The 26,400-nt window shown below is 40.9% G+C and overlaps 1 protein-coding gene across 3 annotated transcripts in view; it reads right to left on the bottom strand.

Annotated features, from left to right (window-relative positions):
- Positions 1 to 4,663, bottom strand: part of SLC35G2 (solute carrier family 35 member G2) — a 44,905-nt gene extending 40,242 nt beyond the window's left edge. Inside the window, exons 1-2 of one of the 3 annotated variants that reach the window (XM_058729967.1) lie at positions 4,306 to 4,663; positions 1,745 to 2,003 (exon numbers count right to left, since the gene is read on the bottom strand). The gene's annotated coding sequence lies outside the window, so the exon portion shown is untranslated. Of the gene's footprint in view, positions 1 to 1,744; positions 2,004 to 3,278; positions 3,393 to 4,305 lie in introns of those variants that run through there. The other 2 variants (XM_058729966.1, XM_058729968.1) reach the window with 2 other exon arrangements.
- Positions 4,664 to 26,400: the final 21,737 nt, after the last annotated feature.

Here is a 26,400-nt window from a genome sequence, read left to right as displayed (position 1 = left end):
TCTTGAGAGAGAGAGAAAGAGACAGAGAGAGCATAAGCAGGGGAGGGACAGAGAGAGAGGGACACACAGAGTCCGAAGCAGGCTCCAGTTTCTGAGCTGTTAGCACAGAGCCTGACAGGGCTCGAACTCACAAGCCGTGAGATCATGACCTGAGCCGAAGTTGGACACTTAACCAACTGAGCCACCCAGGCACCCCCTAAAAATAAATAAACATTAAAAAAAAATGTTTTTAAATACTACAGACTAGGGGCAGAAGCGTCTGACTCTTGATTTCAGCTCAGGTCATGATCCCAGGGTTGTGGGATTCTCTCTTATAGGGCCCCTGGGTGGCTCAGCTGGTTAAGCGTCTGTTGATTTCGGCTCAGGTCATGATTTCATGGTTCATTAGTATGAGCCCCGAATTGGACTCTGCGCTGACAGCCTGTTTGGGATTCTCTCTCTCCCTCTATCTGCAACCCTGCCCCTCTCAAAATAAATACATAAACTTAAAAAAAAAAAAAAGAAAAGATTCTCTCTCTCTCTCTTCCCCCTTTGGCCCTCTCCCTGGCTTGCTTTCGGTCTCTCTCTCTCAAATAATAATAATAATAATAATAATCATACAGACTAAAAAGCATTTTAAGGAAAAACACTTTCATTAAGTATCTAGAAATTAAATACATCATGTTAAAGAGCTCAAACTGAGTAATATGTTACTCCTCATAGAGGACATGTGCATATGTGAGTTAAAAATAAAGAACTATTGGGGCGCCTGGGTGGCGCAGTCGGTTAAGCGTCCGACTTCAGCCAGGTCACGATCTCGCGGTCCGTGAGTTCGAGCCCCGCGTCAGGCTCTGGGCTGATGGCTCGGAGCCTGGAGCCTGCTTCCGATTCTGTGTCTCCCTCTCTCTCTGCCCCTCCCCCATTCATGCTCTGTCTCTCTCTGTCCCAAAAATAAATAAAAAATGTTGAAAAAAAAAATTTAAAAAAAAAAAAATAAAGAACTATTTCTTACGAAGCTATCGTCAATAGAATTTTACATTTAGCAATTAATTTACTAAAAAGGAAGTATAACCTAGAGTCTAAAATATAATCTTTTATAAAACCATAAAATATGGCAGATTATCTTTTAATACAGAAAAGTGAAATACTGATATAAATGCCAGAAATTAAAAGAAAATAATATGTATATATATACTGTGTATATATAGTCTATATATATATGACTACATAAAAATTAAAATTTTCTATGGCAGCTTAAATACCAGAAACAAAGTTTAAAAATAAAAAATCAAGAAAAAATTGCAACATATGTAACAAAGTCCTCATTATACAAAGAGCTCCTACAAACAAGAAAAAATACAAGCACACCAATAGAAAAATAAGGCTGGAAACTCACAGAAGAAACAATAAGCATGACCTATACAAACATATGGAAAATATGTTCTTTTTGGCCTATCCAATTGGAAAATACTTTTAAAAGAGTGATAAAACCTAATAACCTAATTTTGGTGATAGTGTGAGGATACCAACATTCTAATTCAGTATTTATAGTGATATACACTAATACACACTTTCTGTAGCACAATCTGGAAATAGTGTTCTTCCAATACATATTTCATGAATACTTATATATCTAGCATTGTTGTAGATGCTGAGAACATGATAAAGAATGAAACAGGCAAAAGAGGAGACAGGAAATTACTGAACAAATAAATGAACAAATCAATGTGTTTAACTGACACATGTGTTAACCCAATGTGTTAACCCATTGAACTGACAATTTCACTTCTAGGAATTTGTTCTAAGAGTAGAACAAAACAAGTGCACAAATGTTTGACCAAATATGTTATCTGCAGAGGTGCCTGAGTAGCTCAGTTAGTTAAGCATCTGACTCTTGATTTTGGCTTGGGTCATGATCTCATAGTCAAGCCCAGTGGGTGTCAGGCTCTGTGCTGGGCCTGGTGCCTGCCTAAGATTCTTTCTCTCCCTCTCCTTGTACTTCTCCCCGCTTGTGCTTTCTGTCTCTAAAGAAAGAAAGAAAGAAAGAAAGAAAGAAAGAAAGAAAGAAAGAAAGAAAGAAAGAAAGAGAGAGAGAGAAAGAAAGAAAGAAAGAAAGAAAGAAAGAAAGAAAGAAAGAAAGAAGTAAAAACAAATATGTTATTTGCAGAGCTGTCTGTAATAGCATAAAACCAGAAATACATAAATATTCATAATTATGGCATTGTTTAAATCAATAAATTATGTTCTATCCACATAGTGCAATATTATGCAACCCTTAAGAATGATGACCTAGTTTTTATATGTATTGTTTTGAAAGATATTGGTGATAAATTTTATAATGCAAATGCAACCAACAGAAGATCGATCCATTTAAAATGCATGTATGTTCACCTAAAAGAAAATCTGTTTACAATGGTTTTCTCTGGTTTCTCTGGTTTTATGCATTCCTCTACTACCTAAATATCTTACAATAAGCATACATTTTATGAGAGAAAAATCATAGATATTGATGTTTTAAAAAATACATTATATAATCTTTATTGAGTCCACAAAGTATATACCACCAGTATATTTGAAATTGTCAGCATTATGACACATCTTAGTCATATTTTCTTCAGATTACAGCTTTCCGTATGATGTTATCTAGCTATTGTTCTCTATTAAATTTTTCATTAATTCTTTTTTTAAACTTCCCTTAAGAACATTTTTTGTATATCAACTTTACATCTTTTTAGACTATCTTTGTTTCAAATTAAAATATGCATAAACACTTAATTGCTCAGCATAATACCAAACACTTTAATCCACAGGCTCTGTACTTTGGAACAGATGATTATGAAAATGGTTCTGCAGAGTTGAGAAACACCAGAGATGTCAGAAAATAAAGATGGATTACAAAAAAGCTCTGGAAAAAAAGTGTAACTTGCAGCGTGCGATGGCATTGAAAACAGTAAGTGTATTTACATGTGCATTGTATTTGCGTGCATATACACATACTTGAATCCTACAGATGCATACGTGAGAGTTCATGTTTAAGGTCGCCGTGAGTACTTGCATGTAAGTAATCAAACCTGTTACACAAATGCTTTATCTGCATCCACAAAAGGGAGCTACATTTGCCTTCACCTTATCTTCAGGAAACCAGCATTTAACCCATCTACAAAGGGATTCAGTGTCGGCCAGGCTCCACTCTGGCACCTGCTTTGGAGATGGGCTATTTTTGGCAAAGGTGCAGAGTACAAGGGTACAGGAAGCCCTAGCCCGAGAAGTGAGCCAACGAAGGCGCTTGAGGCACTTACTTCAGCACCAAGGACACGGGCAACCCCAATCAAAGTCCTTTAAGGCAGAATTGCCAGCGGAAACCGCCTCTCTCCAGTCGCCCCCAGCCCACTCCGCCCAGTGCGTCACTATCTCCGGACCCTCAATCGTCACCCGGAGGCAGTCTTTCCGTCTCGCTCTTCACCAAACCCCGCGAAAGCCTGGATGGAGATGCAGGGCCCCACTCGCCCCAACACGAGTCTCCTTCCGGCTGGACCGCGCGACCCTTCCATCCTCTTCCTCCTCTCAAAAGAGGCCAAACGGGCGCAGTGTGGAAATTCTTCAGCGCCCAGAGGCCGGTCAGGGAGGGTTCGTGGTTCCCTCCCCGGAGCTGAGCAAGCTGAATGGACTTGCCCTGCTCCTCTAGCCAGCACACTTGGCCATAGCCCGCCCTTCCTCCAACTACGCCTTGCCTTCGCCTTTCATTGTGGAAAAATTTCTACAAGCCATCTATTCTCCACGAAAATTTCAACCCATATGGACTGGCATTCCAGAATCACACACATAAGAGAAGAAAGAAAACTACCAATTCTTGGCTGTTTCTAAAACCATTCAGCATTTTTTAAAGTTTGGGTTTGAAACTGATCTCATGACGCCACAGGGACTCACTTGGGTGGGCTCCCGGGCCAGAGGAAAGCAACTACCCTAGCCTTTATCATGGAGGTTGGGGAAGGGCCCAATAGGTGCGACGGTGGCAGAACACGGGGGGCTCAGGGGCCGTAGCTGACCCCGGCTGACCCCGTGTCTCGGTTCTCCAGGAGAGCAGTGAGGGGACCGCGGCCTTTATGACGTCCAACAGAGCCCCATACGAAGGTTGTGAAGGAGGGCGGGGTGCCTCGCCCTGGGCCCCGCCCAACCCCAAAAGAGGGGCTCTGCCCCCTAGGTACCATGGCTAAAAGTGGGTGTATGGGGTTCGGGGTCGGCTCTCACTCCTTTCGGGTGGGGCGGCCTGGCAGGCAGCGTCAAGGTGCAAATCTGCCGCTGCAGCCTGGCTCCGGGCCCGGTTACCTTCGTTTCACTGCGAAGAAGGGGCGCGCGGCGCTCCGGCCCGGGATGCCCGCTACCGCGCGCCTAGTCCAGCCTCTAGGACGGCTGTGTCCGCCGCGCGCTTCGCCAGGAAAAAACGTGGCCAGGGCCGCTGAGGCCGCCAGGCGGGGCGTGGAGAGGGGCGCCGCGGTGTGGACACTGCGCCTGCGCTCTCTGCTGCCCACTACCCCGCCCCCAACGCGGCCAGGGCCCGAGCTGAAGACCGCCGGGACGCCCAGGATTTGTGCCTGAGCTGCGCGACTTCCCCTACCCGCGCGATGGGAGGGTCCAAGGCGCCGGGAAACTGCCTGCCCCGGACCCCTTTAGCCCACGCCCTTGGAGACGGCAGGATTGAAGCAATCGCTCGTCAGCTGGGATGACGTGGTCTTCTGGAAGGGGGCAGGGAGGCAGCCTCGGTCCATTTCCACCCATCTGTTTGTGTTTAGAAGTAGCTAGTCGATGCCTCGGTATTTAAAAAATATGTCTAGCGTCGGTAAATCGTGGTCGGGAAAGGGCTTTGGGCATCCCTGAGTCCACCTGGCATTTTACCGATGAGATGTCTGACATACGGGTCTTGACACTGCTGAGCTGGTTCCTGGACTCACGTTTATACACCCCATCCCGTGCGAAATGAATATAGTCTCTTGGAAACATACCTAGTCATGAAAGCAATGGTCTAGATGGGTCAAGAGGACAGGCAGGAAGGCCGTTACTACCCTAGGCCAGGCAACAAAGAATGTGGACTGAACCAAGATGCTAGCTGTGGGAAAAGACAGAATGTGACTGCTGGTTTTTCTTCTGTCTCCCCAGATCCACTCTCCGTCCTGCTCTGTGACTCAGGGCTGACCTTTATGAACTACATCAGTTGTTGTTCAATAGCTTTCACTTGGTCTTGGCCAATGGGAGGCATCTGCGGGACATCACAGGGCAGGATAGTATTCAGGACTGCTCCCCATCTCCCCAGAGGGCCCTTCTGTTAGCAGTGGCTGTATTCTTTAGCTGAAAGCCATTACTCCAATCCTGTGGCCCTCTCCTACAGTTCTCTCTGGATCTGGTTATCACTCACTGCCCCTGCCCCTTCAGGAATGGGGCTAGTAATAGCTCACAGAGGTTTCCTTTAACCTTTCCCACACCTTTAAAAGTCCCTTCCTTAGGGGCGTCTGGGTGGCTCAGTTGGTTAAGCGACCGATTTAGGCTCAGGTCATGATCTCACAGTTTGTGAGTTTGAGGCCTGTGTCGGGCTCTGTGCTGACAGCTCAGAGCCTGGAGCCTACTTCAGACTCTGTTCTCCCCCTCTCTCTACCCCTCCCCTGCTCACGCTCTGTGTCTGTCTCTCAATAATAAATAAACGTTAAAAAATTTTTTTAAAGTCCCTTCCTTAAATCCTCAACTACCCATGGGTGTGGCATGATCTTTTTCTTACCATTCCAGGACACTATAATTGATTTTATACTTCACTGTGGTTGGGAACATTCATGAGAAAACAAAACAAAACAAAAACAAAAAAATGTTAAAGAAAAATGTGTTTTTTAAAAGGTGAGATGTCTCCCACAGTCATCTTGACAGTTTTTTGGGCTCCAGGCAGCCATCATGCTAGGTGGTCTCCCCAATGGGTCCCCCAGTGTGAAGGCACCAAAGACAATTTGACTAGACTCAAGAAAGGAATTCAGACCACTCATAACCAATGTGTTCATGAAGAAGCTGGGGATCATCTGAGTGTCCAGCATAATAGAACTTTTGGATGCTTCTTGATATGAAGAGACAATCCAGATCTTTATGGAGCAAGTGCTGGTGCTCTCCCAACTGCAGCTGAGTTGCTTTTGAATGAGTCAATATTCTTAGGACACTTAAAAGAGTCCTGAGCACAGTGTCTGAAAAATGTGTTTATGAAGGAGCTGCTGAGTGAGGCAATTGTCAATGAGAGTATCTGGCCGTTTTTGTAGAAAACCCAAAGAATGCTCCCAAAGAGGGGAGAAATAAAAAGCAGTAGAGTAACAGTCATTACATTGCCCCTAGCACTCCATATCAGGTTGGTCTAAATCCAGGGCCTGATCTTTTCTCTGGCTTTTAAAAGCAATCAAATTGGTTTAACTAGTTTCTTTCCCCCACTCCCCTTCAAAAAACACAGACAAAACAAAAAAGGCACTATTGTCGCAAAACTTACCCAAAGAGAAAGAACCCCAGGAGTAGCTGTTTGCAAACAGAATTAACATCCAAGTAAACACACTATTTGTATTGAATATAAATGACACCAGAATAGAAAATTTAACATGTATTTTCAGCCTTTCACCCTTTCAAAGAGAAAGGATCCTTTATTGTTCAGAAAACAGCCTGGACATTAATTGCACCGATCTAGATAAGGAGAAGAGTTACAAAAGCAAAGAAGCCTCAGAAGGCTAGACCAATCTACAAAACTCAGCTAGATTTTATGTTTCTCTTGGAAGAAGGGGAAAGGGAGGAAAAGCGCCAGGAAAGTTTTGAGTCTTGGAGTGAGAAAAACGAGGATGTAGAGTGAGCCAAGTTTAGGAGAGAAGATTTCTGAGAGATTTGAGAGGGTAAAACTAGGTATTTAAAATAGCTGCCTTTCTGAATGACGCTGAAAGATACTGAGAAACAAGGGAAAGGATTTTTAGATGTTTCTTTATATGTAACAAATTGATTTCTTTCCTGCATTGAGGGATTTTTCTTGCAAGTGTCAAAAACTCAAACTCAAACTGACTTAAGAAAAGGAATATTTGTAGCTTAATATTTGAAAATTACATATCTGTATAGATAGCTTCAGGTATGGCCAAAACCAGAGTGCAAACAATGTCATCAGGCTATGGTCTCTATTCTCTTTGACTTCAAAGAGTTTATTCACATTTAGTGATTTCTTCCCACCTTCCCACCTTTCCCCAGTGTTCAATTTATGCCATCCTTATAGATAACAATTCAAGTAGAAACAGAGCATTTACCTCCGAGTAATTCCAACAAAGTCTTGGAATTATGTCTCATTAGCATTCTGGATCATATACCCAACCATATGCCTTAGTCTGAGCACAAAGAATGAAGGAGAGCTCATTCTCCAAAGGAAAATCAAGGTTCTGTTATCAGAAGAAATCATATAGTGACGGGCAGGTGAAAAAGGACATGTTTACTACAGGTATTTCTCAAAGAAACTTCAGTTAAGATCTATATTACTTTTCAATTTTTTTTTATACCGGACTAGTGTTTCTTTTGAAAAGAAACATGTTGGCATGAGCAGCAAATCAGCTTAAATGTTCTTTTGACCTAAAAAATAAAGTGAAATGTCTTGCCATTCCTATACGAAGAGGTACTAGAAAAGATTTTTTTAATGTATTTTGTTCTGAGTTTCCATACACACATAGCCTTTATTTAAGTACAGAGGTCACAGTGCCCGGATGACTCAATAGGTTGGCATCTGACTCTTGATTTTGGCTCAGGTTATGATCTCATGGTTTGTGGTATTGAGCCCTGTGTAAGGCTCTGTGCTGACAGCGCAGAGCCTGCTTGGGATACTCTCTCTCCCTTTCTCTCTGTTCCTCCTTCATGCTCTCTCTCATTCCCTCTTAAAATAAATAAATAAACATTTTTAAAAATAGTAAAATAAAACAAGTGAAGAGGTCCTTTTTCTAGTCCCAGAAACAATTCAGATCCCTCAAAGTCCAAAGAAGTTTCTAGAGTTTCTGATTACCATTGTAGAAATACTTGCTTCTCCCATCAGCACCACTACTTCAATCTTACAATCAGACACAAATCTCAGTACTTATAGCACTCTGGGCTAAACAACTAAGATTTGGTTTGTATACCCACGCAGGAAGGCACACAGTAACACCACATTTAAGGTGCATTCAGACTTCTATCAGCCTCAAGTACCTGGCACATAACCACACATCTTGAAATAAGTGAGGCAACTTAACTGTCACAACGTATAAGCACTTGCCTTAGTCTTCAATTTATATATAAAATTGGGGCACCTGAGTGGCTCATTTGGTTAAGTGTCTGGCTTTTGACTTGGGCTCAGGTCATGATCTCACAGTTTGTGGGTTCGAGCCCCATGTCAGACTCTGTGCTCAGAGTGCGGAGCCTGTTTGGGATTCTCTCTCTCCTTCTCTCTCTCTGCCCCCACCCTGCTCGTGTGTGGTCTCTGTCTCTCTCTCAAAATAAATAAATAAACTTTAAAAAATTATGTATAAAATAATACATATCTGTTTTCCCCAATCAATTCTTTCTTCATTATCATTTACTAATCTACTACCATATTTGTTCACTTTACCACTTATTAGATCTGTGCTTTAGATTCTTTATCAGGTAAGGGGGATAATAGTAACTACCACATGGGGGTATCGTGTAGATTAAACTCATATATGCAAAAGACTTAGGACAGTATCTGGCACCAATAAGCACTAAGTAAATGTTTGCTATTATGATAACAGAGGCCAAAAAGTAAATCCTTCTAGATATGTAAAATGAGTGAAAAAGTTTAGATGGAGATTATGTCTAAAGAACATGCTGTATAAAGAGAGTAGTTGTTAATTCGGCTTCAGAAACCATAATGAAATGTAAATTCAGTGTTAAAAGATTTTGAGATTTTTTAAAAAAGGGGTAGAAACCTTGATTTTTTGTGTGTGAAAATTTCTGATTATTAAAAATGCAAATACATTCATGATAAAAACACCCAACAAACTAGGAATAGGAAGAACTATCTGAACATAATAAGGACCATATATGAAAAACCCAAAGTTAACATTATACTCAATGGTGAAAGACTTTTCCTCAGGAATAAGACAAGAATGCTCACTGTTATCTCTTCTATTCAACATAGTACTACAAGTTTTAGCCAGAGCAATTAGGCAAGAAAAAGAAACAGCATCCAAATTGGAAAGGAAGAAATAAAATTATCTCTGTTCATAGACAACATGAGTTTCTATGTATAAAACCCTAAATATTCTACCAAAGGAAACTGTTAGAACTAATAAATGCATTCAGCAAAATTGAAGGACACAAAACCAATGCTTAAGAATCAGTTGCATTTCTATATACTAACAATGAACAATCTAAAAAGGAAATTAAGAAATAATTATATTCATAATAACATCAAAAAGAATGAAATGCTTAAGAATAAACTTAACAACAGAGACAAAAAACTTGTACACTGAAAATTATAAAACATCACTGAAAGAAATTACAGACAAAATTAAGTGGAAATACATCCCATGTTCACAGACTATAAGACTTAAATTAGTAAGATGTCAGTACAACCCAAAGTGATCTACAAATTCAATGCAATCCCTATCAAAATCCCAAAGATGTTTTTGCAGAAACAGAAAATTCCATCCTAAAATTCATATGGAAACTTAAGATATCCTGAATAACCAAAACAATCTTGAAAAAGAAGAACAAAATTGGAAATCTCACATATCGTAATTTCAAAACTTACCACAAAGCTACAGTAACCAAAACAGTGTGGTAGTAGCATAAGGGAGACCTACAAACCAATAGAGTAAGATAGAGAGCCCAGAAATAAACTCTTACGTACATGGTCAAGAAAACAGTGCCAAGACCATGCAATGGGGAAAGGACATCTTTTTAACAAATGATGTTGGGAAAACTGGATATCCACTAGCAAATAAATGACATTAAACCATGTGCAAAATTAACTCAAAATTGGTCAAAGACCTGAATATAAGAGCCAAAACTCTTAGAAGAAAACATAGGGCAAAAACTTTATCACATTGGATTTGGCATTGATTTCTTAAATGACCAAAGAAACAAATCAAAATGAAATGTCTTTTATGCATCAAAATAAACTGTCAATAGAGGGAACCAAAACAACACATGGAATGGAAGAAAATATTTGCAAATAATTTATCTGAGAAAGGTTTTTAATTCAACAACAGCTAAAAAAAACTGATAAATTATCAAAAGACTCGAGTAGATGCTTTTTCAAAGAAGGTATACAAGTGGCCAATATGCACATGAAAAAATGTTCAGTATCACTAATCATTAAGAAAATGCAAATCAAAACCATAATGAGATGCCACTTCACAACAATTAGTTATAAAAAACAAAACAAACATACAAAAGAAAATAGCCAGTATTGCCAAGGATGTGGAGAAATTGAAGCCCTTGTGCATTGCTAGTAGGAATGTAAAGTGGAACAGCCACTATGGAAAGTAGTGTGGCAATTACCCAAAAAATTAAAAATGAATTACCATATGATCCAGCAATTCTACTTGTTGGTACATACCCAAAAGAAATGAAAGCAGGGACCTGACAAATATTTATACCCTTATGTTCATAGCAGCACTATTCACAATAGCCAAAAGGTAGAAGCAAATGTGTAGTGACAGATGAATGAATCAACCAAATGTGATACATACATATAATGGAATATTGTCCAGCCCTAAAAAGGAAGAAAATTCCGACCCATGCTACAACATGGATGAACGCTAAGGACATTAGGCCAAGTAAAATAAACCAGTCACAAAGGACAAATTTTTAAAAAATGTTTATTTATTTTGAGAGAGAGAGAGTGAATAAGCAGGGAAGGAGGAGAAAGAGAGAGGGAGAGAGAGAATCCTAGGCAGGCTCTCTGCACTATCAGTGCAGAGCCCAATGCAGGGCTCAAACCCATGAACCATGAAATCATGACCTGAGCAGAAACCAAGAGTCAGGCATTTAACTGACTGAGCCATCCAGGTGCCTCACAAAGGACAAATATTGCATGAATCTACTTACATAAGGTCCTTAGTCAAATTCATAGACACTATTTCAGAATGGCAGCATCAGGGGCAGGATGGGTGGGAAAATTTGGACTTAATATTTAATGGGTATAGAATTTCAGTTGGGAAAGGTAAAAAGTTCTGGAAATAGAGTGTTGATGATTGCACAACAATGTAAGTATAGTTAATGCCAAACAAAAAATTAAAAATCACAGGTTCCAACCCTAGTGGGAGGCTGGAGACCTTTCCTCTGAGAATAAAGAGGAATGTTCCCTGAAGAAGACAAATCTGAAGGTCTACTCTGGGGGACATCAGGCACAGCTGAGGATAGGGAGATCCGTATGGAAAACAGAAGGATGTGAATGTTTACACAGTGAATATTGAAACCACCCGCCCTCTTCTCCCTTTCAGCCCCCAGAAGACTGGGAGCCAGGTCTGTACTGTCCCAGAGACTAGAAGATCTTTCTCTGATTATTCTGACAAGCTCAAGAGAAAGACTTCAAATTCTGACATAGGGATTTGCTAATCAGTTGGCCCTACTAGACCACTGCACAGCGAAATCCACAACTGACAAGCCCCAATTAATGTTCTTAGAGTTTCCAGTCAGCTTTTTATGGCCCATCCTTAAATATGAGTGGAAGCCAAAGATCACCACACATCTAAGGAAAGCCTCAGATAGATCAAAAGAAACAAACACATAAAGATAACTTAGAGGAAACAGAGCCTATCCAGGGAAGAAAAAAAAAAGTTTTTGATTATCAAATTTCTCAGATGGATATATTACATCATTAAAATAAGAAAAAGATGTATTTATAATCTTTTTTATTTTTGAGAGAGAGAAAGAGAGAGAGAGCCCGAGTGGTAGAGGGAGAGAGACAATCCAAAGCAGGCTCCATGCTGGGTGTGGATTCCCACATGGGGCTCAATCCCATGAACCCAAGATCACGATCTGAGCTGAAACCAAGAGTCAGACACTCCACCAACCGAGCCACCTAGATGCCCCAGAAAGGAAGTATTTACAAAAAGGTAAAGGGTGTATTTGTAGAAAAGGAGCCTTAAAATTTTAAATGTGATAGTACAAATGTTTTAAAAACTTAATAAAAAGATTGAAAGAGCCAGTCTCCCATGATACGGAAGCAAAAGGACAGTAAGATGGAATGTTGGTAAGAAAAGATAAGAAAATTAGAAGGTCAAACAACCTGAAAAGGTAAGAAAATTAAAATACCTGCTCAGGAAGTCCAACATCCAAATAAAAAGTCCAAAAAGAGAGAACAGAGAACACAGAGGGAAGGAAATAATTCTTTTTTTTTTAAGTTTATTTATTTATTCTGAGAAAGAGAGAGAGTGAGTGCACCTGTGAGTCAATGGGGAAGGGGCAGAGAGAGAGAGGGAGAGAGGCTCCCAAGCAGGCTCCGTGTTGTCAACAAGGAGCCTGACCCCAGGGCTCAATCTCATGAACCATGAGATCATGATCTGAGCTGAAATTAAGAGTCAGATGCTTAACTGACTAAACGCTCCTCCTCCGGGCACCCTGGGAAGGAAATAATTCTTGAAATAATTCAGGATAATATCCTACTTTACAAAGTGAAAGGGCCTATAAAGTACCCAGCACAGTACTCTAAAATAGACCCACATCAAGGCATATCTTAGTGAAATTTCAGAACTCTGGGAACACACAGAACATCTTGTATCTTCTAGAAAGAAAATAAACAAAAAATTTTAAATAGGCCATATTAAAAAAAAAAAAATCAGGAATCAGAATTCTTGGGCTTCTTAACAAAGCCCCTGTGATGTGCTCAGAGCTTCCAACCAAATTTTCAGTGCTCCACTCTTAAATAGTTAAAAACACAGATGTGAGTTAAAGACAGAAGCCAAAGGAAAACTGTAAATGATGATAGCAGAAGACTGAGTCCAGTCTAAAAGTCTAAAACTCCCTCTCCTCTCCACTACTCCCTGAGAAGCCACAGGGATGGATGGAGCAAGAGCCAAAAACCTGCCTGGAAGCCTTCCCCTTACTCTTCCCTTAGGCTCCACCTCTGCAATAACCACTCTTCTGCACTCATTGCCCCATTCTCTCTCTCTCTCTCTCTCTCTCTCTCTCTCTCTCTCTGTCACACTGTCTTGACTTGAGGGCTTCAATCATGCTACTTTTCTTGATAGCAAACATTGTTAATTATGGCTCTGCCAAGGAAATAGGCAAAGATCCCAAGAGCTCAGGCCTTGACAGCAGGGAGCTGCACTTCTTTGAGGACAAAGAATCAGGCTAGATTTAGTGACAAATTCTAAATTGGTATAAGACTTTCCCATTTTCTTGAAGCATAATGCTCCATTGATTGCAAGCTGAGTCATATATTGAGCCTGCTTCTCACACTGTCAGCGGGAAGTGTAATTCCTGAATGACTCCCAGCAGACATTTATAGATTTTTCAGTCTGTTGAGTTATAAAAGACACCCAAAGTCTTTTTTTTCCTGAAGACCTTTAAATAAATTTTGATCTCAACAGTTAAGTCATTGAACATAATTATATGCAACACACTGGGAGTAATCTGCATAGAAGCAAGGGTTGAGGTAATGAGGACAGAAAAAATATCAAGTATGTGTGTACAGAAACAAGAGAGCTGAGGACTAGAGTTTCACCTTCCAATTTGCTCTTGTTTGAGACAGAAGGAGGAAATAACCATCCACAGAAAGAGAGGGGGCAAAGATGGGAATAAGAACCTGGTTAGCTTACCAGGACAGAAATTAAAGAGATTACCTGAAGAAACAGTAGTGGGCAGAATAAAATATGCTGAGGAGACCAAGAAGGAATGTAGCAGACCTAGTCAGTGCCCTATCCAGATAGTTTCAGGTCTTATAGTTACATGATAGGACTCCTGATTCCAATTGTCTAAGGGCCTTTGGCTGCTGGAAACCACTCTGAGCCATCAGTATCAAGCCAGAAACACTGGGGGAACTGATGCTTCTCTGTCCTCATTCCAATACAGCAACTATCAACCAATGACTGACTAGAGCAGATGTATAAACACCCCAGATCCCACATCTCTTACGATAACTTTGGGCTTATGCTCTATGCCAATTCTTAGAGTGCCCAGGCAAGATTTAGTTTTAGTTACTCACAGTGGTTACTGACTTGATAGAGCACCATTTATTTTGGCTTCCTTCCTTTTTCTTTCTCACTTCCCTACACTTCTACGGGTACTTCCTGGCATCATCTCCACATGACTAGAATAAGAAACAGCCATTGATAAAACAGAATGAAAGTCCTTGAAAGATCAAGATCAGTAGAATACAATAGACAGAAGCCATACTGCTGGATTCTAAGGGGATGGCTGGAAATGAGGAATTGGAGACAAAAATTGAAAACAACTCCTTCCAGAATTTTAGCATTTAGACAAGGGAAGGAAATGGAGGAATTATTAATGGGGCAATGGGATTGGGGGGAAAATGTGTTTGCATCTATCTAGGAGAGATCCAAAGCATATTTTTTAAACATTAAACTCTGGGACCATTTATGTCTTTCTGGAAGCTCCCCTCCCTTTCTAGGTTCACTTTCCACCTTTCTTCTGTTTTTATCATCTCTGGCTAGCTCCTCTTCTTCTTTGCCCAGATTTAAGTGTTTGTTTTTCTAAGGATTCTGCACCTGGTCCTCTCCTCATCTTTCTACATCCTCTGTCTGGTAATTTAATCCTCTTCTATGACTTAAACTTCCACCTATAGAGTATTGATTTCCTAAACTTGTATCTTTAACCCAGACCCCTTTCCCGGGCTCCAGACCCATGTACTTAACAGCTTTCTTTTTTTTTTTTTTTAAACGTTTTTCATTTATTTTTGGGACAGAGAGAGACAGAGCATGAACGGGGGAGGGGCAGAGAGAGAGGGAGACACAGAATCGGAAACAGGCTCCAGGCTCCGAGCCATCAGCCCAGAGCCTGACGCGGGGCTCGAACTCACGGACCGCGAGATCGTGACCTGGCTGAAGTCAGACGCTTAACCGACTGCGCCACCCAGGCGCCCCTTAACAGCTTTCTTTAAAATTATTCCTATTGGGGCACCTGGGTGGCTCAGTTGGTTGAACATCTCACTTCGGCTCAGATCATGATCTCAAGGTTCATGGATTTGAGCCCCATGTCGGGCTCTGTGCTGACATCTTGGAGCCTGGAGCTTGCTTCAGATTCTGTGTTTCCTTCTCCCTCTCTCTCTCTCTGCCCCTCCCCCACATGTGCTCTGTCTCTCTCTCTCAAAAACAAATATACATTAAAAAAATGAAAAAGAATTATTCCTATCTATCCAGAAGACACCTCAAATTAATCATGCAAAAATTGAATTTGCCATCTTCCCCTCAAATCGTTTTTTATTTGTATTTCATTGGTGGATGTACTACCTTTTATCTAGTTACTTATATCAGAAAAGTGGGACTCATCATGAACCCTGCTCTGTCTCTGATCAATCAAATCGGTCATTAAGTTGAATAAGTCCTTTCCTTTTCTTCAACATCTCCCAAGACTACTGATTCCTTCCATCTCCACTGTTCTTGCCTGAGTTCAGGCCATTATCATCTCTTGCATGGACCATAATGGTCTCCTAAGTAGTCTCACTGTCTCATTGCTTTTAGTCTTGGTGTGTGTGTGTGTGTGTGTGTGAGAGAGAGAGAGAGAGAGAGAGAGAGAGAGAGATCTTTAGATGGATGAGAGGTGTTCATGGTCAGAGTTGGGGAAAATTGTGCTAAGGACACAGCCTGAAAAATATCAGACTTCTGGGTTCATTTGCATTTCCCTTTCAGAAGATTCAAAATAAGAATCTGCCCATGATCACCAAAGATAATGACTCCATTGGAATCTTTTCCTGGGGTTAGCCCCTGTGAATCAGGGTAGAGATAGGAAAGACATACCCTGGTATTTTGCATCTATTGGTAACAGCCACCCAGCAGAGGGCCCAAGATTAAGAAGTAGAGCTGAATGAGGGTCATGATACAGACACAGAACGCTCAAGGTATAGGAACCCTTCTAAGACAAACATCTTCGAGTTTAAGGCAAAGGCCAACATGGCAAGACACAAGAAGAGGATTTCTTTCTCTTAGGAAATTCTTATTTACAAAGTTTGCTCTGGGGGCGCCTGGGTGGCGCAGTCGGTTAAGCGTCCGACTTCAGCCAGGTCACTATCTCGCGGTCCTTGAGTTCGAGCCCCGCGTCAGGCTCTGGGCTGATAGCTCGGAGCCTGGAGCCTGTTTCCGATTCTGTGTCTCCCTCTCTCTCTGCCCCTCCCCCGTTCATGCTCTGTCTATCTCTGTCCCAAAAATAAATAAAAAACGTTGAAAAAAAATTTACAAAGTTTGCTCTGGACTGGGGAGGCAGACATTCCCATCCCAGCTCCCACACAGGTCAGCAATAACATCTCCTAAGACAGTGGTCTTCAACTGGAGGCACGTGCTGCCCTAGAGGCCCATGAAGACTTTCCAAGGGGTTCAAAGGCAAGATGATTCTAAGAGAAGAATTTTCAGATCCTCAACTGTCTTCTTTTGTTCTAAATGATTGCTGTGGTTTAATATCCTGCACATTCTCCTTTCCTACCTACTATTTTATAGTTATTCTTCTCCCTCTTTACAAAAGAAAGGCACACTCTTCACCCATCCTGAATCCCACTGTGGTTCCCCCCAAAAAAGTATGCATGTGTTGTGTTGTGAAGAATTTGATTTTTTATTTTTTTTATTTTTTTATTTTATTTTATTATATGAAATTTATTGTCAAATTAGTTTCCATACAACACTCAGTGCTCATCCCAAAAGATGCCCTCTTCAATGCCCATCACCTACCCTACCCTCCCTCCCACCCCCATCAACCCTCAGTTTTTAAGAGTCTCTTATGCTTTGGCTCTCTTAGGATTTGATTTTTTGCTGTTGGTGCTGAGAAAGTGAACCATTGGATAAAAGCTTTCTGTGAGCCAGTTGTTTCCTATCCTTTCTTCAACAAAATTGAAGGATCTAATCAAAGTTATCAGCTGATATCTCAACAAAAATAATTTTTTATATCATATGGCTAGTTTGGGGCATACAATTTAAGAGGAGTTTGAAGCATTCAGTGACATTTGTTAATAACAAAATGCCTTCCATTTCCATCAACTTATTTTATTTTACCTTTTAGAGAGAAGAGAGAGAATATGTGCACGTGATGTTGGGAGAGGAGCAGAGGGAGGTAGAGAGAATCTTAAGCAACCTCTGTAGTCAACAAGAAGCCCCACTCAGGGTTCAATCCTATGACCCTGGGATCATGACCTGAGCTGAAATCAAGAGTCAAAAGCTCAACTGACTGAGCCACCCAGGTGCCCCTCCATCATCTTATTTACACAAATAATATTTCCCAAGGCTTGGGGCACCTGGCTGTTTCAATCAGTGGAGCGTTTGACTCTTGATCTCAGGGTTGTGAATTTGAGCCCCATGTTGGGTGTAGGGATTACTTAAAAAGAAAATCTTTAAAAAATAAAAAGATTTCTCAAGGTTTATATATAAACAAAAAATGTGATTGATGCTGAATGCTGTCTCATTCAAGCAATAAGTAATTTTCAGCCATGCACTCATGAACCAATTTTTAATTTTTTTTTAAACAGGCTCCATGCCCAGCATGAAGCCCAACACAAGGCTTGAACTCACAACCCTAAGATCAAGACCTGAGCTGACATCAAGAGTTGAAGGCTTAACTGACTGAGCTACCCAGGCACCCCCATGAACCAAGTTTTTAAATAGCCCTTCTCATTATAATAGACTTATTCTGATAAATTTTTATTTTTATGTTTAATATTATTTATCAAAGTTAGTGATATTTTTTGATTTGATTATGTGCTTATAGTAATTGTAATGATGATTCAATCCAGAAGCAATGTTTAAATAATTTAAGTCTAGGGGCGCCTGGGTGGCTCAGTCGGTTAAGCATCCGACTTCAGCTCAGGTCACGATCTCGCGGTCCGTGAGTTCGAGCCCCGCGTCGGGCTCTGGGCTGATGGCCCAGAGCCTGGAGCCTGCTTCCGACTCTGTGTCTCCCTCTCTCTCTGCCCCTCCCCTGTTCATGCTCTGTCTCTCTCTGTCTCAAAAATAAATAAATGTTAAAATAATAATAATAATAATAATTTAAGTCTAATGGTCATAGCAAATATTTTTAAATTCAACTTCCATTTATATACATAATTTTTGTCATGAAGAAGTACAATATTGTAATCAATAAAAGCCTTTCAAGTATAAAGATATATTAGGATGAAATTCTGTGTAAAAAGTAAAATGGAAATATAAGTTAAAGGAGGAAAAAAAGGGGGGCACTGGGTGGCTCAGTTAGTTAAGCAGCCAGGTCTTGGTTTTATCTCAGGTCATGAACTCACGGTTTGTTGGTTCGAGCCCTGCCTTGGACTCCACACTGACAGTGCAGAGCCTGCTTGGGATTCTCTCTCTCTCCCCCCTCTCTCTGCTCCTCCCCTTATCTCTCTCTCAAAATAAATAAATAAACTTTGAAAAAAAGGAGGTAAAAAAGAATGATTTAAAATTTCCCCTTGATAAAGAGGTTAATCATATATGTCTGAAGTGGATATTAGTTGAAGCAGGGTACCTAGCTGCTTTGGTATTTAGATTGCATTGGATTCATTTAAAAAAATTATATAACCATTCATTTTAAAATTCCAATATTCATAAAGTACCAGAAAGTATATCCTATGGAATGATTAAACTTTTGATAAACGTTTTAAAGATCAACTTAAAAATACACAAAGGAATGCATAATTTTCAAATTCTTTTAGGGAACTTAGGAATAAAATTCTTTGACTACCACGGAGTTAAGATTCTGCAAGCCAAGCCAATTTCTATTTTGTTTTGTCTTAAATTAAGACCCAAGACCCAAAACCACCACCATAAAAGGGCTCCTGGTCCTGCTAACTGCTTGTTAGTACCAAGGATAAGCTTCTCAGCATTGAGCCAAGCTCATAGAATTCTATCTGCCCATTTCACATTCCATCACTTGATATTTGGCCAGCCACCTCTTCCCCTTACGTTCCACTCTGCCTCTTCTGTCAGCTCCAAACTAGAGCTATACAGGATCCTTGCAATTCCCCAAAACCTCCATTTCATACCTCTGGCCTTTGTTCAAGCTGCTCTCTCTGCCCAAGATGACATTCACCTCTCCCTTGCGTTCCTCTTCTCTATCCAACAGTGAATTTCTCCCATAAATTGTCATCCATAACTGACCTTAATTTAGGGTGACCAACCATCCAGTTTTCCTAGGACTGAGAGCTTTCCTTGGAATGAGGGACTTTCAGTGCTAAAACCAAGACAGTTCCATCCTGGTTGGCCCCTCTGTTATTACATGTTCAAGGGACTCACAATTTTTCTCAGAAAAGTGACCCTAACTTTAGGTTGTTAATTTATGTTTTCTCCCTTCTGACAGATTTCTCACCTGTGGAAGATAATCACTCTTCCATATTCCAAGAGCACTTTCCTAGGATAATACAATTCAGATGCTTTAAGCATTTAAGTTACTATATTCCCAATTACCAGCTCTCACTGCACTTCTTTTCATATGAAATTTATTGTCAAATTGGTTTCCATACAACACCCAGTGCCCAGCTCTCACTTCAAAAAGCAGTTATTTTGTGATCTTAAAAGAAACACTCTCTTTTAATTAATTAAACTCATTAAATTTGCATATTCAGTTCCTACCAGTGCATGCCTTAGATCATCACTTCAAAATAATTTGTCTACAAAGATCGGGCTCCTAATCTCCTAAAAATAAGTTTGAGAGAAGCATTATAAATTTTCTGTGAATGTATGAAGATGTGTTTGGGGGAGGTGGAAGATGGAGGGTTGAGTCTAACCCTTAGGAGAGTTTCCAGAATTTCCCCAGATCAGAATGTGGTCAGGAAGAGAGAAGCCATAGAGACATACTACCTGACCAATTGCCTCAGTATCCAATCTGTACAGTAACCAAAGTAACACCTATTTTATTGAATTATTGAAAGGATTAAGAGAGGTAGTGTAACAACTTGATTAGGAGCACAGATTCTGGAGCTAGGCAACCAGGGTTTGAATTTTGTATTTATAGCTTACTAGCTATGTGACCTTAGGCAAGTCACTTAACCTATTTATACCTATTTATACCAATTTCTTTATCTGTAAAATGGTGATAACAATAGAAGCTTCTTCATAGGCTCATTATGAGAATTAAATGAATTACTATGTGCAAAGTGCTTAGAACAGTTCCTGGCACATAGGAATTAATGCATTAGTGCTTGTCAAGTAAGTGTATGCAAAGTGCCTGGAACATTAACAGGCACCTAGGAAATGGAAGGTATTGTATTTATAAGCATTCTTTCTTAGAATAACTGGATTCAACAGAAGTTCAACAAATTGCTGAACCATGAGAATAGATTTTCCAACTCTCCACTGAGAGTCTTTTGTTCAAATTATTTAAGGCTCACTGAGAAACCACTTTGAAAGGATAGTTTTGTTTTTGTGTTTTTTGGTGGTTTTTTTGTGCATTAATATAAAATCTGACAAGTGACAACAGAATTATTTTAAATAAATTGTTTTATATTCACAAGGCTATCCCTGAAGTTTTCATTACAAGTGTTTGATTTCCGTCAATGTTCTGCTTGCCCAGGAAGGAAAGCCAGCATATGCAACACGGTTCAGGGTCCAGGTCAGCAGGCAGCCCTCCTCAGCAGGGCTCCCCTTGGTGCACAGGACTGTGAAACCAATTTTGGATTACCATGGTAACTAAGGGAGCATCTAGAAAATTCTCCAAATGAAACATTCATTCAGGGCATCAATAGGCATGGCAGGAGCAGGAAAGGGAGAGGGCCAAAAAGGTACTGTCCCTGACCCAACCAAGTTCACAAGTCTGTTGGAGAGAAAGAGTGTAAAATAATCATTACCTTAGTTTCCTTGATTTAAAAATGCTTTTTTTTCCCTTTACACCTTAACACTTCTGAAATCATGTGTTGATGGATGAGTTCATTTAATGTCCTGGGGTCCTCTGACCTAGATATCTATTATTAATTTAATAGATTAAAAAACATCTTACAATCTATAGCTTTTTGGAACTGAAAAAATTTGGCATACTAGTGTGCCATGTGCTGCAACTGAAGCTCACACAAAGGACGGAAGGGGCCAAGCAGTGGGGGAGGGGAGAAGCAGCATGAGTGAGTGTAGTCCACTCCCTGGGAAGCTTTTTGTAAGCTTCCTTGATTCTGAATTATTCGGATACAGAAAAAGATACTGGATTCTACTAACAGGATGCAGATCAAATTGCCTTCTCTTCTTCTCTATCTCTCCACCTCTGTTAAGTAAACATGGTACACCAGCCTCCCCTTATGACACGCAGGTGGCAGAAAGACCAGAGAATCAAGGCTTGGTAGTGAGTGGCAAGGGAACACTGCCAACTTTTCAAGAGAAGGCAGAAGTTCAGAGTTCTATGAAGCATCTCCTGAGTCAGGGGTGCTGGCATTTAAGCCAAAGTTTAAAAACATTGAGCAGGCCAAACAAAGCCCACTTGTGGGATAGATTTGGCCCAGCAGCTAACAATTTGCAACCTCTGCTAGCTAAGAAATTTGGACGGACATTAAGCTCTGAATTTCAACAAGCTGTAAACAGGGAAAAAAAAGTTTTGGAGCTATTAGGAAACTGGGAATAGGCAAATGGCTCATCAGACTTAGGGGTCATTAGTCTGATTTCTAATTGCACAGATGGGGAAACTGAGGCTTGAGAAGAGAAGTGCCCACGGGCACACAGTTTCAGGCAACAGGTGGCACTTGCAGCAAGAACAAGGAGACTCTTGAAAAGCAGGTTCTTGAAAAGCAGTACTCAGCAGTGGACTAGCTGGCATTTTCTCCTCTCCCCTAGGTCTCCCTTTTGCCTGTATGTTTCTGTCCTCCAGTTTGCAACTGTGACTGATACATATGTCCTCCACTGAACTCTGGATTCTCCCCCATTGGAATCCTGGGGACTGTCCCGGGCTTCATCCGGAGTCTCTGAATGGACTTCTTGGCCAGGAGCTGGCACTACTTCTGAGCATGCTGGCACTGTCCCCCTCAATCCCCACCTGTTCCCAAGGCTTCTCACTGGGCCTGTCTCTAGCCCCTGCTGTGCTGGCTGTGATATACAGCTAGTAAGGGCTACAAATAGGGCTTGATCTCAGTCTGCCTCCATCCACTCAGACACGTGACTTCCCAGGATTAGTATTTCCCTGCAGAAAGAAAAGGTAAATTTGAATGTCATTTTGTGTGTGTGAACTATAAAGTGAATTTGAGAGCATTTCAATTTTGCTCTGTTTTGCCCTTTTTTGCCATCTTATAGTAAGGCCAACATACCCATTAGACAGAGCAAGTAAAGCCTATAGGATCCATGATACTTTTAAGGGTCCTTGAAAATTTTAATTCTCTTTTAAAATAAAAATAAAATATAGTAATAACAAATACATAAATATACATAATGCCATTGAATTGTAAACTTAAAAATGACTAAAATGGTAAATTTAATATTATGTATATTTTACCACAACAAAAAAAGTAAATCCAGCCTGCATTATATTAACCTTTATTCCAACAGTCTTTTTTTTTTTTAATTGAGAAAGAGTTGACACACAGGTGTGTGTCAGGTGTAGTTTCAATACAACATAGTGATTAAACAATTTTACATATTATGCTATGCTCACCCCAAGTGTAGCTACCGTCTGTTACCATATGTTAGTATTATAATACCATTGACTCTCCTATTCTGTACCTTTCATCTCTGCGACTTATTTATTCCATAACTGAAAGCCTGTATCTCCCCCTTCCCTCTGGCAACCACTAGTTTGTACTTGCGTATCTTTCTGTTTGTTGGTTGGTTGGTTGGTTTGACAACACAATCTCAAAATATAATTTTTAAAATTTTTTATGGGGGAAGGGGCCCCAAAATTCAAAAGTGCCCAGGGCCCATGAAAGTCATAAGTCAGTCCTGCTAGTAGCAAGTAGTTGACTAATTCATATCAATGATAAGCTTTATAGTTTTGTTTTTGAAAAAAATTTTAAAGTTTATTTATTTTGAGAGAAAGAGCATGTGCACAAGAGCAGGAGAGGGGCAGAGAGAAGGGGAGAGACAGAGAGAGAGAGAGAGAGAAAGAGAGAGAGAGACTCCCAAGCAGGCTCTGCACTGTCAGTCACGAGTTTGATGCTTAACTGACTGAGCTACCCAGGCACCCCGATAAGTTTTGTATTGAAGAACCAAATCATATGCACTGAACCTCTTTCACTGGTCCTTGGCTTTGAGCACCTAACCACAAATGTTACATGTAGGACCCAGGTTCCCAACCTCTGCCATCTGGTGACAGCTACAGAGATTATTCAGGTGAAATGGTGAGTATAGTGGCTCAGAGAGTCTTGTTAGTTCCAGTCTCCCATATATGGTCCCCCGTATAGTACAGTCAAGACAGATTCTTGGAGGTGGTCAATTTTACTCCAAGGGGCATTTTTAACAATTTTTTAAAAATTAGCACAGCACGAAGGACACCTGCGTTGTTCATGCGGTGAAGCGTCTGACTTCTGCTCAGGTCATGATCTCACAGTCCTGGGGTCAAGCTCCACATCGGGGTCTCTGCTGACAGCTTGGAGCCTGGAGCCTGGAGCCTGCTTTGGATTCTGTCTCCCTCTCTGCCTCCCCCACTTGCACTCTGTTGTCTATCTGTCTGTCTGTCTCTCTCTCAAAAATAAATAAAGATTTAAAAAAAAATTTTTTTAATTAACATCGGGCGCCAGGGTGGCTCAGTTGGTCAAGGCCCAACTCCTGATTTGACTCAGGTTATGATCTCACGGTCGTGACATCCAGCCCTGTGTTGGGCTCTGTGCTGAATATGGAGCCTGCTTAAGATTCTTTCTCTCCCACAAACCATGAGAGACCCTTAGAAACTGAGAATAAACTGAGGGTTGATGAGGGGAGGGAGGGAGGGGAAAGTGGGTGATGGGCATTGAGGAGGGCACCTGTTGGGATGAGCATGGGGTGTTGTATGGAAACCAACTTGACAATAACTTTCATATTAAAAAAAAAAAAAACAGATTCTCTCTCTCCCTCTTTCTCTGCCCCTTCCTTGATCACCCACACCCACACTTTCTCTCTCTCTCTCTCAAAAAAGAAAAGTTAACAACCTCTCTCTTGGACTACCAAAAATCTTTTGGTAGTTATTCCTGACTTGACTTTGCTCCCATCCAACCCAGTATGATCTTTGCAAATACATCTCCCTGGAATAAGGATATTCAGTGACTCCCAAAATTTTCATTATGTCATAAAGCTTGATGGGAAGCATACATTTACTCAGGGCAAGTAAATTAAACCTGCTTTACTTTGGGCTGGAATTGTGCTAGCATGCTTGGTACAATTAATGTATTTTGAGAAAACAAGTGGATTTTTCTTCCAGATGCATAGTTTGTATTGCAATGAGGTCTTTCTCCCTTGGGGGAGAAATCATGAATATGCACTTGGAAGTGAAAAGGCATGAGGATCCCTGAAAGTGTCTCAGCAGAGTTTGCCTGATCCTTTTGGAAGGGCAATGTCACGCCAGCCCCAGAGAAATTACTGACAGTAAGAGAGGGGTAGGAGACAATGAAGAAACATCACATTAAAATTCAATGGAAAAGGAAAGCTCGTCTTGAACAAGGGTGAATGACTCAGCAAGAAATGTGTTTCCTGGATTTTAGTTACTGTTCTCTATAATTCCCATATTAAATAAAAAAGAAGATTCTCATTATCCACTTGAAGTAATTCCACTACTTACCAGATGGCAAAAAAGCAACACATTCCTTAGAATGTGTTTTAAATCCTAAAATGAAAACACTGCTTAGGATCACAAATGCTTGGCACATTTTGTCATTGAGAGGAACTTGGCCTTTGGCAGAGAGAAAGAGATTTTGGTTTTGAAGTCAAGTTCTGCTTGTTTGTTCATCTCTGTAGTACATATCTAGCATTTCACATTCCTACACTCAATCCCCTTTCCTCTGGTAACAGTTACCACCAACCTTCCCCACTCTCCAGCTTTCTTGGGAAATAATAAATATACACCCAGCCCACTCAATTTATTTATAGGCTTATTAAATGTCTACTCTGTGCTATTCTGGACATAGGGTCTTACAGCGGTGAACAAATCAAAGTCCTTGATGAAACATTCAGGAATTCAGGTTTATGTGGTATAGGTGGGCATATGATCTGGATTATCCCTTAATATAATCTATTCCCTTAAGTACCCATTTAATAACTGGCTCAGAAATGTGCAAGTGTCCTAGATGGGGTTCCCTCTAAGCAGAGCTTGAAGCAAGGATTCAGATGTAAAAAAGACAGGGAGTGCTCTCAGGAGAAACATGCAAGGGAGTGAGGGAAGCAAGATAGAGAAGAGAAAGAACCCAAGCAGAGAAGTAGTTTCAGATAAAGCCTGAACATTCAGGCCTGATATTTGGCCTGATTTTGTATGTGGAAGGGGAAGCTTGCCTCTGGAACACAAATTGTACTACAGAGTTGTTTCTGCCGTGAGTCAAGGCTGGCTGCCCTTTTGTAACTTCTTATCTGTCAGTCATTGGTCTAGAGAGAGGCTGTGTAACCTTCCAGGCATCTTTGGGCTAAGAGGTTCTTATCAACCAAGGTCAACTCTCATTAAGTCAAGGTCACAGGTTTAAGCTGTTAGCCACAGCTCTGAAACAGCTATAGGTGGTGGGAAGAGAGGTAAGGAAGGAAAGGGGTATACCAGCTGACAGAGTGGATCTGGGTGGAGCGCCCAAACCATCTACTACTATATTGTTCCAACCAGGCTAATCTTAGACAGTGAGAGTCTACTCTGAAAGTTTTTTTTATTTTATTTTTTATTTTTTTTTTCAACGTTTTTAATTTATTTTTGGGACAGAGAGAGACAGAGCATGAACGGGGGAGGGGCAGAGAGAGAGGGAGACACAGAACCCGAAGCAGGCTCCAGGCTCCGAGCCATCAGCCCAGAGCCTGACGCGGGGCTCGAACTCACGGACCGCGAGATCGTGACCTGGCTGAAGTCGGAGGCTTAACCGACTGCGCCACCCAGGCGCCCCTGAAAGTTTTTTTTGAACCATTGGGAAAATAATCTCTCCTTTCACTCATTGTGAAATTAGTAGGCTGCATGCCTGCAACTGCTTAAGCCCACAAAGAGTCAACTGAGAGGAAACAAGCTTAGAGAAATAAAGACAGAACTCTGAAAACATTGTTTGAACCTCACAACCAGCTGTACAATCAGGCAGATGGCCTTGACTGCAGGTGATGTCCAGTTAGGCAGGAGTCCCAGGAGCACAAATATTTGAAGGAAGAGCCAAGGAGAAGCACTTATGGAAGATGTTGG

Source organism: Neofelis nebulosa, chromosome 5, assembly GCF_028018385.1.
Source record: "Neofelis nebulosa isolate mNeoNeb1 chromosome 5, mNeoNeb1.pri, whole genome shotgun sequence".
Lineage (NCBI taxonomy): Eukaryota > Metazoa > Chordata > Mammalia > Carnivora > Felidae > Neofelis > Neofelis nebulosa.
Note: the sequence above shows the minus strand (reverse complement) of the source record. Positions and strands in the feature narration are given on the sequence as shown.